The 14,826-nt window shown below is 42.9% G+C and overlaps 1 protein-coding gene across 2 annotated transcripts in view; it reads right to left on the bottom strand.

The window, feature by feature from the left end:
• Window positions 1-11,553, bottom strand: part of RNF41 (ring finger protein 41) — a 37,564-nt gene extending 26,011 nt beyond the window's left edge. The window contains exons 1-2 of one of the 2 annotated variants that reach the window (XM_048490214.1): window positions 11,432-11,553; window positions 7,285-7,421 (exon numbers count right to left, since the gene is read on the bottom strand). The gene's annotated coding sequence lies outside the window, so the exon portion shown is untranslated. The other variant, XM_048490213.1, reaches the window with a different exon arrangement.
• Between the last annotated feature and the right edge of the window lie 3,273 nt (window positions 11,554-14,826).

Genomic DNA, 14,826 nt, shown 5'->3' with positions numbered 1-14,826 from the left:
AAAAAATAACTATTACTATACACTACAAGACATCTGTACTTACATTATGACTTAATACTGAGGGCCAGAGACTGGCAAATCACCATAAATAACATCCACAGTTCCTTCTGGTTCACTTTTCAGTAATCTTCTAACAACCCAATCCAGAGAGGACTGGCAGGCTGGGACAGCACCACCCCACACACTCCGCAGGGCTTTCCCATGGTGTGGAATGCCCTCCCCCCCACACACACACCAAAGAAAACACCCCAGAGAATCCCTCTTGGGGAAATATAGAGGTATGCTACGAAAATTGTGGCTCATCTCTACCAGTGCACCGGCACTGGAAGTTGACTAAGGTCAGCCCACCCCTGGCCTGCCATGCTGGCGCACCATTTTGCACCAGAGTGCCTGGGCAATGGAGGCAGCTTCCAAGTCGGGTGCCATAGAACTGCACAGTGCCTGGCTGCTGGGGTAAATACCCCTCCTAGCAGCATATCTGCCCCTTGCACCAACAGGGTGGGAACTCATGATTTTAATATTGAAGCTTAATAAAATGCATTTACAACAAAATGCTAAGTGTTTTAATATGTGCACTGAATTAAATTACTGTCTTCATTCATTCACACAGATGCTGTACTCCCCACACTGTTTCTGCAATTAATGTGAATAATTTCGTACTGATCACATGAAGCATACGGCTTGTCACAAAAATTAACACAATGAAAGTTCCGGACTAAATGCTAGTTTTTGTAAATTCAATGCGATGCTTCCATTTCTTTCTTCGCAGCATGCTGGGGGACAATCTGATACCATCTAGCAATGTTCACCTAAGGATGCTATGGGATGATAAGAGCATGGAAGATATGTTATACTACAGCATGGAAGATATGTTCTCCGCACCCTTTTTAACATCCAGCCTGACAAAGTCGAGAAAAATTCAAAAGCCTGCGCAGTGTTTCAAGACTCGATAATCGTAATCAAAAGGTATTAGATGGCTTTTGTTGCATATTTTAGTACCTACTGTTGAAGATGCTGATCCATATTTACAGAAAGCAATAATGTCCACACAAGAAATAACTTCTTAGTTTGAAAATGGCATATGTCCTTTCTTTAAAAAATGGAGTTTAGGCTCTAGCCTCATCATATTTGACATAGTTTAGGCTCTATCCTCATTGTATTTTAATATCAGTATAAGTTGCACACATGACTGCAATTAACTGGCAGTAGCGAGTGCAACTTAATGCTGGCACAGATGTGAAGCTTTTAAAATTCCATTTCCATGCCAACAACGTGAGGAAAAAGGATGAGGCAACTACAATTAAAAAGAACACCACAGACTTCCCATCTAAGTGCAGTGCAGATATGTAGGAGTCTTCGCTCCCCTTCCCCAAGACATCTGAAATATTTCTGTAATTTGAACCTTTTAAAAAGCACTCTCAGTTGCTATGATTTCTAAAACATATTAGAGCACAGATGAACTTGCCAGTGGCTTCTGTACACTGCATTGTTAACAAGCCTACAGTTGCCACTAGCTAAACACGTAGATAACACCAAATTGGGCGAGGTAAAGAATACTCCAAAAGATAGAGATAAAATACAATCAGACTTGGACACATTAGAAAAATGGGCAGATGTGATTTAATAAACATAAGGCTTGGAGTCTGTGAAGTAAAAATGTTATGCATATATACCTCAACAGGTTGGATTTAGAGAAAAGCTTAGTACAGTAGATCATTGTTTAATTCTCCACCAACTGGCCCATTTGGGTATAAATGGTCCAATTAATGTGCTTTATGTAGCATTCATAGATCTGACTACAGCATTTGATTCCACAGATAGGGACAGAATGTGGTCTAGGTTACTGGAATAAACACTGAGAAAAGACGAGTATTCTTACTATGGGAGCTGCAAACACAAAACTCTGTTCCAATTAGGAACATCAGAATCCTTAACCAACAAAATCACTAGCAAAAAGGAATAAAACAGGGATGTGTGTTGGCCCCCATGTTATTTAATTTGTATATTAAAGACACTGTAAAAAGGCTTTCAGGTTTTTCCACCTTCTCTTGGCCAACAATAAATTTCGATCTTATTATATGCCTTAAATTTCCCTTACTAAAATAGGATTAGGGCTGCTGCAACACGTAGGTACATACTGTAAAGAGGAGGCTCTTAATATTAACCACCATGTGAAAACAAAAATGATTGTCTCTGGAAAGAGGCCAAAAAAATGCACCTGAAACATTCACAGAACTGCAATTGAGCAATGTAGCTCTTTTAGTGTACCTTGCAGTCTGAAAGCCACTTGGCAGGGAAAATCATTATATAACATACGTCATATTTCTGGCACCTTTTTCCTGTATCATAAAGTGTTCTGCCTCCCAGATTTCCAAGGAGGGACAACTGCTCTTGCTCACCACACAGTCATATTATCAATTTCAAAAATTCAAGATGGGAGAGCTTTGAAATATTCAAGTACAAAACCATACTCATTCGGACTCCAAGACTGTGCTGCATGGAGATAAAACTAGCCAAGTTAAACTAAGTCAACTTACAAGGCGGATCAGGAAACATGTGGTGAAGAAGAAGAAGAAGAAGAAGAGGAAGAAGAAGAAGAGGAAGAAGAAGAAGAAGAAGAGGAAGAAGAGGAGTAGTAGTAGTTTGGATTTATATCCCCCCTTTCTCTCCTGTAGGAGACTTAAAGGGGCTTACAATCTCCTTTCCCTTCCCCCCTCACAACAAACACCCTGTGAGGTGGGTGGGGCTGAGAGAGCTCAGAAGAACTGTGACTAGCCCAAGGTCACCAGGCTGGCATGTGTGGGAGTGCACAGGCTAATCTGAATTCCCCAGATAAACCTCCACAGCTCAAGCAGCAGAGCAGGGAATCAAACCCAGTTCCTCCAGATTAGAGTGCACCTGCTCTGAACCACTACGCCACTGCTATGCCTCTTGTGCTGGAAAAGATCACTCATTTGCTGCCAAATAAAAGTCTTGCACAGTCAACTTGACTCTGCTTCTCATTGCTGCGAGTAGTGAAAGGGTTGCTTCCTACATTGTTTTTCTTCTACACACATTCGTATATTTAAAGAGAAGGAAAAAGGTGTGTTTTGTGAGCTGTCAACAGCAGCATAAATATAATTCCCGAGCAAGGTAAAACTCGGTCAGCAAGGGTCAGGCCTTCTGACTCTGCTAACCAAAAGAGAAAAAAAAGGAATTTGAAAGACAGGCAAACTTTGCTTTTTCTCAGCACATCCACCAAACATGCTTCTGGGGTGGATTCGGTGCTTTTATGGATGCAAGGACTTCTATCTACAGAACACAACTGTTTTGGCTTCCCTCTTCCAAAGCAGCCACTCAAAAACCTACTCCTCGAAGAGAGAAGACACTCAGGAACACCATTTCAAGGGTTTTTTTAGGTTGCCATGGGCATGAGAGGGGGGCAGGGAAAAACTGTGCTGTGCAGGTACAAGTCATTGCACCCACAAAAGCCCTGCATTGGATCCAACCACCGACTTGCTTATTACTCCTAATGTTTTTTCAGGGCTATTCAGTATAGGTTGACATGACTTTACCATCAAAGCCAGCCCATCAAACCACTGGAAAGTCAACGGGAGAATGTTCCTAACGTTGTTTAGTTCCAGAGTTACTTTATGTGTAGGATACACAACAATTTAAAAACATCCGCAGCGATCTTACACATGTAACATATTATTTGTTTTCTTGTCCCATCAATGCTGTGTCTGTCTATTTGATCCTCTTTTGAGAGATGGTAAGAACATGGTCATCTTCTCTGAAGTGTGACTTCAGTGTTATCATAGTAATGTACACTTTTTAAAAAATACCATATGTATACACACTTACAAAGTTTCAACCCACAACCAGAGGCTCAGCAAGGGGGGAAAGCACCTGGTGCATCCTCTGCCCCTGCCACGCCTCCGCCCTGCCATGGCCCCAAAGGGGCGCCCACCCAGTGTGTCGTGCACCCGCCCATCCCTTTGGAGCTACGCCTCTGCCCACAACCCCTTTTTACCTTGTGGTAACTACAATGAGTCATGAAAGCTGGTCACCAACAGATCATTTCACACAACTGAGATATCACATAAAGCAACACCTATTAACGGAAACAAAGATCACCTCCTGGAAGTTTGATTCAAAGAAAGACAACAGACTAAGAAAAAGACGAAAAGAACTGTGTGACTCGTAGAAAGTGGAAACAGCAGGAAACATAAAACCCAGAAACAAATACAGCTGAAACAAGATTAATTCTTTCTGGACAAGTTAATCTCCAAGCAGAAAAATCTTTTTTGCCCACGCATGAACTATTGACAAGCTAATTCTTGAAAAACAACACCATTCATTCTTTAGAAGGTCCCTCCCATGTTAATGCTGAAGCCAAAGTCATAGCCCACAGACTATTTAAAGCGGAGTTTGGAATAGAAGCTATTTTAAAAATCGCACAAAACTGACTGTGTGATTTTATTGTACTTAATGAAAGTATGAAAAGATTTTTATGCACTTTATATGGACAAAGTGTTTCTGCTCTCAGGCACTCAACCCAGAAACTAGAAGCTCTTTTTCTTGGTATTTAATTATACTGTATGTGCAGTGCTAACACATTAAGAACGGAAGAAAGAGTCTGCTGGATCAGACCAGAGCCCATCTAGTCCAGCACTCTGCTACTCGCAGTGGCCAACCAGATACCTTTGGGAGCTCACATGCAGGATGTGAAAGCAATGGCCTTCTGCTGCTCCCGAGCACCTGGTCTGCTAAGGCATTTGCAATCTCAGATCAAGGAGGATCAAGACTGGTAGCCATAAATCGACTTCTCCTCCATAAATCTGTCCAAGCCCCTTTTAATGCTATCCAGTGGCCATCACCACCTCCTGTGGCAGCATATTCCAAACACCAATCACGCGTTGCATGAAGATATGTTTCCTTTTATTAGTCCTAATTGTTCTCCCCAGAATTTTCAATGCGTGCCCCCTGGTTTTAGTACTGTGAGAAAGAGAGAAAAATTTCTCTCCGTCAACATTTTCTACCCCATGCATAATTTTATAGACTTCAATCATATCCCCCCTCAGACATCTCCTCTCCAAACTAAAGAGTCCCAAACACTGCAGCCTCTCCTCATAAGGAAGGTGCTCCAATTCCTCAATCATCCTTGTTGCCCTTCTCTGCACTTTTTCTATTTCTTCGATATCCTTTTTGAGATGTGGTGACCAGAACTGAACACATAAGAACATAAGAACAAGCCAGCTGGATCAGACCAAAGTCCATCTAGTCCAGCTCTCTGCCACTCGCAGTGGCCCACCAGGTGCCTTTGGGAGCTCACATGTAGGATGTGAACGCAATGGCCTTCTGCGGCTGTTGCTCCCGATCACCTGGTCTGTTAAGGCATTTGCAATCTCAGATCAAGGCGGATCAAGATTGGTAGCCATAAATCGACTTCTCCTCCATAAATCTGTCCAAACCTCTTTTAAAGCTATCCAGGTTAGTGGCCATCACCACCTTCTGTGGCAGCATATTCCAAACACCAATCACACGTTGCGTGAAGAAGTGTTTCCTTTTATTAGTTCTAATTCTTCCCCCCAGCATTTTCAATGTATGCCCCCTGGTTCTAGTACTGTGAGAAAGAGAGAAAAATTTCTCTCTGTCAACATTTTCTACCCCATGCATAATTTTGTAGACTTCAATCATATCCCCCCTCAGCTGCCTCCTCTCCAAACTAAAGAGTCCTAAACGCTGCAGCCTCTCCTCATAGGGAAGGTGCTCCAGTCCCTCAATCATCCTTGTTGCCCTTCTCTGCACTTTTTCTATCTCCTCAACACAAGTGCGGTTGCCCCACTGCTTTATACATTCTTTACATAGTGACAAGCAGATTACTCTCTAAAAATGAGTATGCTTTAATTCACTTATATTTCTCTATGGAACCAACATCCACGATTTCAAAAGAGGGAAGAAGCAAGCCAGCCTCTCACAAAGTGTTTAAATTGTCTCTGTATGATTCTATAAGCCTAAAGAAAACAGCTGCTTGGGTCCTCCTACATACACTTAGGACAGTGGTGGCGAACCTTTGGCACTCCAGATGTTATGGACTACAATTCCCATCAGCCCCCACTAGCATGGCCAATTGGCCATGTTGGCAGGGGCTGATGGGAATTGTAGTCCATAACATCTGGAGTGCCAAAGGTTCGCCAGCACGGACTTAGGATATAAGGACTGTTGAACCATTTATCTTGGCTTATTTTCATCTTTCACAGAACAGTCAGATAAAGGGAGAGCAGAAAGCTCATCTAGGGCTGCTGAAAGCAGCTGTACCAGCCAGCCTCTGCTGGCAGGAAAGAGCTTGGCTCTGTTACTTGCATCTGCTCTCAAGCTCCTGGTCTATGGTGTTGTCTGGCTCTGCACTTGATTCCTTGTCCCAGGGGATGGAACATGACATGATGATAAAGATGGGAAGAACATCCTGGCCAGTTGTAATATGCTGAGCATTTGTTTTTCTCTTCTTGTTGCAGATATAAGGCTTGGCCAGAGCCATGACTTGGGAGTTTTTGAACTGGATCGATACTAAAACACAGACCAGCTCAAAACTTTGGGGGTTGTGTTTATATTATTATTGTTGTTATTACTCTGCATAATTTGTATGCGTACTTAACACTGCAGTAATGCATACACGCTTCAACAGCTCTGTGTTGCAGGATTAGAACTGTATCGTAGTGGATGATGAAGTTCAAAGATACAGAACTGGTTTTGTCACTTTGGTAGAGCTACATAAGTTCAAATTCAGCTGTCAAAAGTATACAAATATTTACTTTATATAAATGCTCAAAGAGCCAGCATGGTTTCGTGTTTTACAGCAGTGGACTAATCTGGAGGACCGGGTTCGATTCCCAAGTCCTCCACACGAAGCCTGCTATATGGCCTTGGGTCAGTCCCAATTTGCTCAAGTGAATAGATAACTAATTTCCAAGCTGTTTGCACAATCATGCTTTTCCCCCCCAATTGGAAAATCCTGTAAAATCCCTTTCGTGACAAAATATACAAATATCTAAATAAAAATAGAGTATACATGAAACTGTAATCCAAATCCTATATAACACTATTTAAGCTGTCATCATTTGATGCTTTTACAGAAAAGACACACACACATAGAAAACATACAAAACAAAACACTCTAATCAGGATATGTTATAAACTTAATCCATCTGATGAAAATAACAAGCTATGTGACACACAGAGAAATATAAGTGCTTTTAGGAGAATAAACAAATATATTGAGCTATGAAAAAAATATGGTTTTACCTTCTGTAGTAAAATTCCTTCCTGAACAGCAACAAAACACAGCAGAGTTTGGGTTGCTCTTCTGAAGCTGCCTCTCACAGTGGCCCATCTTCTTCCCCCTTCTTCTCATTTTAAATCATCATTATTCTCTGAAGGATCTGTTGTCACAGGAATATTTAAACACAAGATCAGTGGCGTAGCTGCAACAGGATGGGGACAGGCGGCCTCAGCTGACGCCGTTGAGGTCATGCAGGGGCTGGAAAATTGCCTTCCCACCCCTTCTCCTTCCCCTCTTGCCCCACCCTGCCAGCCCGGCAGAGGCCACTGCCAGGCTGCACGTGCCCCTGCCCAGCCCCGCCACCAGCTAAGATAAGTGGGGTGTGGGGCGTGGTGCAGGGGTCCATTGCGGGGGGGGGGGGGACGGGACAGGACCAGGCTCCATTTTCCCTAGTTATGCCCCTGCACAAGATAGTACCAATCCCTATGTGAAATGAGAAGTGCTGATTAACAGGAACATGGCAAGACATGTTGATGATCTATACATTATTTTTAACAACTACAGGGGGAAAACCACATAGCTATTCACACACCCAGGAAATAGTATTTCATTGATTGCTCTTCAACAGCTATCCTCTGGGACATACCCCTTGCTATCTCAAGGTGTGTACTTGCATAGGTTTCACACTGGTAATTTACTTCACACAAACAGTTACAAGAGACCAAGAGGTCTTATTAAAAATCCAATCCATTTTCATACACATGGGAGAACAAACAGAACATCAGTATGAATTGTTTACCATTTTACCACTGATACCTCAACAGCAGCATCTCTATGGCCCCATACAATACCTAGCCCTATTGTCTAATAACTTGGAGAAAGAACGTCATAAAAGGGTACTTTTTGAGGCTAGGCTAGGATTTATATATCTCCTACTCCAAGTGGCAATAGAAAACACAGTAAAGTGAAGCAACACGATCTGCAGTAAGGTTATTTGCTTCCATTGTCATTAAAATGAAACTTTTTACAATAGACAGCAATTTTCCTGAACTGAGGCACCCAAGTACATTTTGTAACCATTCATAACCATTGTACCCAATGAAGTAACCATTCACAACTTTCCATCTCAAACAAAAGCACTCTAACACCACTGGAATCATTTTTAAGCAGAATCAGTGAAAAGTTAAACCCTTTTAAGCCCACTGAAGTCAGTAGGATATGTGCATGTTACAGGTCCCTTACTTTTCTATTCTCACTTTTTCATCCCAACTATTACATTTCTCCTTTGTATGAAGAATCTATTGTTTTTAAATTCCATGGTGTTGGGAAATAACTTCAAATAAAATTCATAGTTATATCTCATGAAAAGAACTTTCTAGATTAAAACAACTCCTGAGTCTATCCTAATCTGGCAAGTTAAAAGCAAGATAGTTTTGTCAAGGAATTATAATTCCAAATATGTCCTGGGATGCGAAGAAACTGTATCCCAAGTACACACATGTTAATTACACAGTGTGAAAATTAGATTATGCTTTGTACTTTCAAGCTACAGGGTCAAAAAGTTGCCAGCACAAAACAAGTCCACCTCATTTTGAATGTACCCTCCAAATTCAAAGATGCCCATTCAAAGATAAATTGCAACCCTTGAAAATTAGAGCTCCACCTCCACAGATGAGATGAAAGAACAGTTCCTCAAGCCATCTTCTTTATTCTACTGCTTATAACTTGCATGGCCGAGTTCAGATAACAAAAACCTGTTTTGCTAACACAAGCCACAAAGGGTTCTCTGTGGTCCTCAGTACTCTTCAGCAGTAGTGAACATATGTTTATTAAATATTAGAATAATTCTGCCATGGATTACTAGCCGTATCTATAGGAGATCCATCTTCCAATAACAAAACAAGGATATATCACAAGATCCTTCACAAAAAGTTCATCTTACACTAAGTAGAGCTCTGAATTGCTTTTCTTGATGTTTGCTGACTCACTTCTCTTGGCCTTTCTCTAGAAATGCACAGTAAGAGACCTATATTACTCACATATGCCAGTCCAGCAGTACTTTGAAGTTCACTTCCATGAGTTCCACACACACTGCAACCCTGGCAGTGGCAACAATATGGTCTGTTCCACCTGCCAACAATCCCAAACCACTCTATTACATTTTGCTTTACTGCTTATCTGGTTGTTCCAAAGTGGCATCTCAGTTTGCCTATCTTCTATTATCCTTAAAGTCTCCAGTCTCATGCCTCAAAGCATGTTTCTCAGACCAGACTCTCATGCCTTCCCTATAAGCTATTCACTGACTGGATCTAGGTTTAGAGCACCTGCAGTGCTCTTGTTTTATCTACCTATTTTATCATTTAGGTCGCTTATATGTTGCCTTTCTAGTTCAAGAACTGCCCGAGCAACTTTAGCTTGTACAGTATAATTAGAACTGTAAAATCATAAAAGCAAGAAATTAAAAACTAACACATCAATAAAGTCACAATTTAAAATAAAGGTAGGAATTAGTTTTAAAACACTCTGCCAAAAAAGATTATCTTCAGAAGACCTGTATGTCAAAGATGGGAGTTTCCAAATCTCACTAGTGTCCTTGCAAGGCGCACTGGATTCCCATCTAGCACTGGATTCTCATCTCTGGGCCTGGGACTCTGGAATAAATCCCCTTCTGATAGTTTATCAGAAACTGAGTTTGGATTCTCTCTCTCTCACACAGTACAGCATACAAATAAAAACAACAGGCTTTACTGAAAAGATTCAAGAAAAGGTTCAGGCTTAAGAATAAGGCCAAAGACAAACAGGTGCAGTAAGCCAACAAAATCTAGTTTCTTGACATACAGTTACATACATGAAGACAAGCAGGATACAACATCTTCAAATAGCCATCAGTAACAAAACAGCAGATAAAAGATCCAGCAAGATGGTTCCTGGCCCATTACTGGTCCCGATGATGCTATAGGGCCATACTTAGAAAAATGTGTGCCAGATGGTTATAGGCTACCTTTATGGGAAACTGGACCATGGACCCTCTAACCATTATAAGACAATCAAGACTATTATCCAAAAGATGATGCTTGAAGAAAGATTCCCCCTGCCTATTTGACATTGCTGAGGACAGTTAAATCAGAGAGCTTTGGATGCAAAGGTTATCCTTCCACATCGGAAAACCCACCCCTCAACTTTTACTTTCATTCTTTCATCACCTATTTTAGATGCTCGGCTCTAGGGATTTTTGTGTGTGTGTAGCTCAAGTGCCCTGCACACAGCGTGCGCTCTACAGAAATAATAACAGGCCCATCGGTACTCCACCAAGGAGTTCAGGGAAGTAGATGTGTGCTTCTTCCTCCCATCTACCTTTCCCCTGCTCACATTTTAGCTTCATGACAACACTTCAGGGCCACCATGTTCACTATCCTGCCACGGCTCTACTCTGAATAGAGCAAGTCCCTGGAAAACAGGTGGAGCTGTAAAGGGATAAGGAATTAGGGACCGGGGGGGGGGGGGGGGGCCCGCCATGTAAAAAGCATTTTTTTTACCTCCCACCCCCTTGAATTAGGAGCAGCCGCCAAACAACCGGATTACAGTCACTCACACTCCGGTCCCTTTAAATCTACCAGCCACTCTCCCAAACCGGATCTTCCCTTCTCTAGCAGTCTCTCGCGCCCGTAATTCAACAGTTGCAGAACCATATGGGCAACTGAATTCTTCCCCTTCCCTTCCCCTCCCATTTCGGACTTCAAGGCCCTCGGGGCAGAGACCCGTTTTGCAGCCGTGGTATGCGCCGGTCGCCATGCAGCCTTAACGGCGCCGCATAAGTTACAACCGCGTGAACAACCGAGGTTCGCTGTCGTCCTCATTCCTGGCCTGCGACCAGCTTCTTGGGCTGCGGGATGACCCCCTCAGCTGGTCGCCTCTTCTTCCCCCCACCCTCGTCACCAGCCCGCCCCCGCCAGGCTCTTTCCAGCAAGCTCAGCCGCCCCTCCAGCATCATTCCCTGGAAAACCCGGAATTCGCGTCCCCTCCTCCCCAGTCATCACCTACCTCCTTTTAGGCCCGACGCAAAAGCGACCACCCGCCGCTAACCCCTTTTCCTTTCCCCCTGTCGCCGCCACAGGAAACGCGCCAGAGTCAACCCGGATGCGGGAATCCGCCAGTTCAGGGGAGGCTCACCTATGGATCGAGCCGCTCTAGCCGCATGGCCAATCTTCCTCACGTTGGTTTCGCTCCCTCCTCTGACAGACAAAAGAGACCCCGCGGTGCGGAAAGGGCCGCGCCTGAGTGGGAGGGGCTTTAGTAGGGGGCGTGGCGGGGAACAAGGCGGGGCTTGTGGAGGGGGGAGAGCGATTCTTCGGTTTGGGTTAGAGTATTGTTGGATTTATCTTGATCCCGTTGCATGTTTTACTCAGAAGTAAGGTCCTCAAATTCCCCAGGGCAGTGCCCCTTCCACACATGCAGAATAATGCACTTTCAATCCACTTTCACAATTGTTAAGTGTCCGCACAGCAAAATCCAGCTGCAAAGTGGATTGAAAGTGCATTATTCTGCATGTGCGGAAGAGGTCTTAGACTTACTCCCATGTAATGAGACATAGTTTAGAGTTGCAGTCTTAAAATTATGGTTCCTTTTCCTTGAGTTCAGTTGGGCGTGATTCTGACTAAACATATTTACACCATATTTATAAAGATGACAGGAAATTTGTGAATTCATCCATTTCCTGGACTGTCTTTGTTCTAGAATCCTCCATTTGGGTCCTTGTGCTGACCTAGTTCTGCCCCCAAAGCACTAGGTGGAGTGGAGGATTCTAGAACAAGGATGGTCCAGGAAATGGATGAATTCACAAATCTCCTATCATCTTTATCCTGAACAGGGTATAGTAAGTTGGTGCTAAATTCCAGCTGTGTCTCTTGGACTGTGAATAGCCCTGTGTTTATCTCCCTGACTGTACTAATACTGGATAAATAATCTGTAAAGCAGCAATGCCACCTTTCCAGAAAAGGAGATGTCAAGGTTCCTGTGCAAAAATAATGAAGTATGATGAGTGAGATGTATTCTGTACCTGCTAAGAAGTGCTTTCATCTATTATTTTGTAGGTGCCATGACTGAATCCTGTCATTGAAAACAGATACTGGATCTGAGCTCTGACACAAATTAGGCAATGGCCATTTTCAAATCCTGTTTGATACAATGTGATACCAGTAGTATATGGTGGAACTTCACCATTTTTTTAACATAGCAGCCTTGGATGTGAACACTCCAATACCTCAGGCATTATTTGAGTCTGACTTCCTTGTTGCTTTAAGGGAAAAAAAGTTTGACATGTCCATTGATATGATAACAGAAATCAGGGAGGAAGCTGAAAACTGTTTGCCTCCCCTGCAAACCTTATTGTATGTATGTACAATGTTTGTGCAAGCATATATACAAGTAGGTAATGTGTTTGTGTTGCTTTTGTTGTATTAAATACTGATATGTTACAAATGGCCTGTTAGCTGTGCTTCACATGCACTTTTTGTTATGTAATATGGGTTGCTGTCCAGTCTCAACACATGTTGGAGCAGGCCAGAGTATAGGGCTTTGTTCAATTTTTTAAAATCAAAGATAACAGGGGCCTGCAATCAGAGCTGAAGCCAATGTTGAACTGTATAATCTCCCCATGTTTCTGACCAAAATATGCTTTCTTCCTTGCCACAATTAATGCAAAAAAGCAGCACATATAATGACAGAAAACAAAACTGAACCTTTGACCAGACTGTTGTAGTCCTTGTGGCTCAAATAATTCAAACTTTCCTTATGCTGGAGTAGAAACTGGATTTTCCAGTTGTTGTATAACCTCAGTTTTGAGTTTCTAAGCAAGCTCCATGGAATCTCCTATATGATAAGAATACATGGACTTTATCCTATTTTGTATGTCTTTTTGAAAATTTAACTAACCAAAAGGAAAGGAACATTAAATGCATCTTACATCTGCCTGATTATTTCATGTAGTGCAATATACCACTTAGTAGACTACCAGTCTATTAAATTGTATAAGTGTTGAGGACACAAGTGCCTCTTTTCTGCCTTATGATAGGGAAACAGCTACTGAGGTCTGAGCCTTGTGCTGTTTAAAAGGTAACCAATGTTAAGTTGCTGTATAGAAACACTGCATGTTTGGAAATGCCCTGAAAATTATGCTGCCTTACCTCAAGTCTAGCTGGAGCTTTGCTGTGTATTTTATTATGGATAATGGTTAATCCTGACTGTGATCAATTCCTATGACGATCATTTAAGTCCAAAATATAGTACCCATTTAAACCAATATGTACAGCTGTACTTCCAAAGTATCAAATTGGGAATAAAGGAGCTGTGCCAACGCATTGGGCAAAATAATTACTGCTCTACTCTTTGCTGTGCTGCAGTGCCACCATTATAGATGACCAAGATACTGCAGCTACTAGTTCCAGATGGGTCAGATGACACCATGGACCAGTGGCGTATCTGCCTAGGGACAAGGGGTACCCCTTGTCCCCGGGCGCCACTCTTCTGGTCACACGGGGGGGGCCGCAAAATCGGGCCCCCACGTGACCAGGAAGTCCTGCTGTCTCATTGTTTTCGCGTGCCTCGACCCCATTCGAGGCACGCAAAAAACGACGAGCACCCTCAACCCCACTCTGGACTCCCCCCTCTCTTCAAAAGAGACTGCAGGCTGCCGGCTGAGAACCCAGCCAGCAGGGGGAGTCTGGGGGGGAGGTGGGCACCCTAGACTTTGCCCATGTCCATGGTGACATGGGCAGGGTTGAGGGCAGTGGGGGTGGAGCCTGGTGGAATCAGGGGTGGAGCTAGGGTGGTGGGGGCAGAGCCTGGGGGCGTCCTGGAGACAATTTGTCTCCGGGCGCCATTTGCCCTTGGTACGCTTCTGCCATGGACCAATAGGGTTCTGTACAATTGCTGGCTCTAAACTGCCTTTCCTGGGTGAATTGCAGACCTGATGGGCCTTTAGTTGAGAGCCTTGACCAATAACACTAAATGCCCATGTGGTGATGGCACCCACATTTATAGTACTTGTATCACTAATATAAAATAAAACGTGGTGCCCTCTCAACATAGTCTGCATAGTAAACGTTGTGATGTGATGTTACCCGAAGGGTCAATAATGACCCAGTGCTTACAAGGGGCCTTTACCTTTACCAAATCTACTGGCTTCAATTTATGATGCATTTTTCAAAACATCAAACCTATGCTATTGTGGAAGGGTTTCTGATATTGGAAATAGTGTGAAACATTAATGTCTTAAGAATAGATCTATATGTTGCTGTGTGTACATATGGCCACATGATCCTCACATGTGATGATTTTCAAAAATGTATCATATCATTTCCTCCATGGAAGCCTTTTCTTTGTTTGAAATATGTGGGGTTTGATGCAGTTTTCAAGCTCATATTATTTACTGTGGCTGCAATCTTAGGGACATTTGTTAACATGGGAGTTACTGCTGAGCAAACTGCTTAAGACTGATCCCTGTAAATTTTGATTGTAATTGAAACTTTCCCTGAAATATGGGACAGGAAAGGAAAACCATGCACAAT

This window comes from Sphaerodactylus townsendi, linkage group LG03, assembly GCF_021028975.2.
Source record: "Sphaerodactylus townsendi isolate TG3544 linkage group LG03, MPM_Stown_v2.3, whole genome shotgun sequence".
NCBI classification, from domain to species: domain Eukaryota; kingdom Metazoa; phylum Chordata; class Lepidosauria; order Squamata; family Sphaerodactylidae; genus Sphaerodactylus; species Sphaerodactylus townsendi.
The sequence above is the reverse complement of the archived record's forward strand: the minus strand, read 5'-3'. Positions and strand labels throughout refer to the sequence as shown.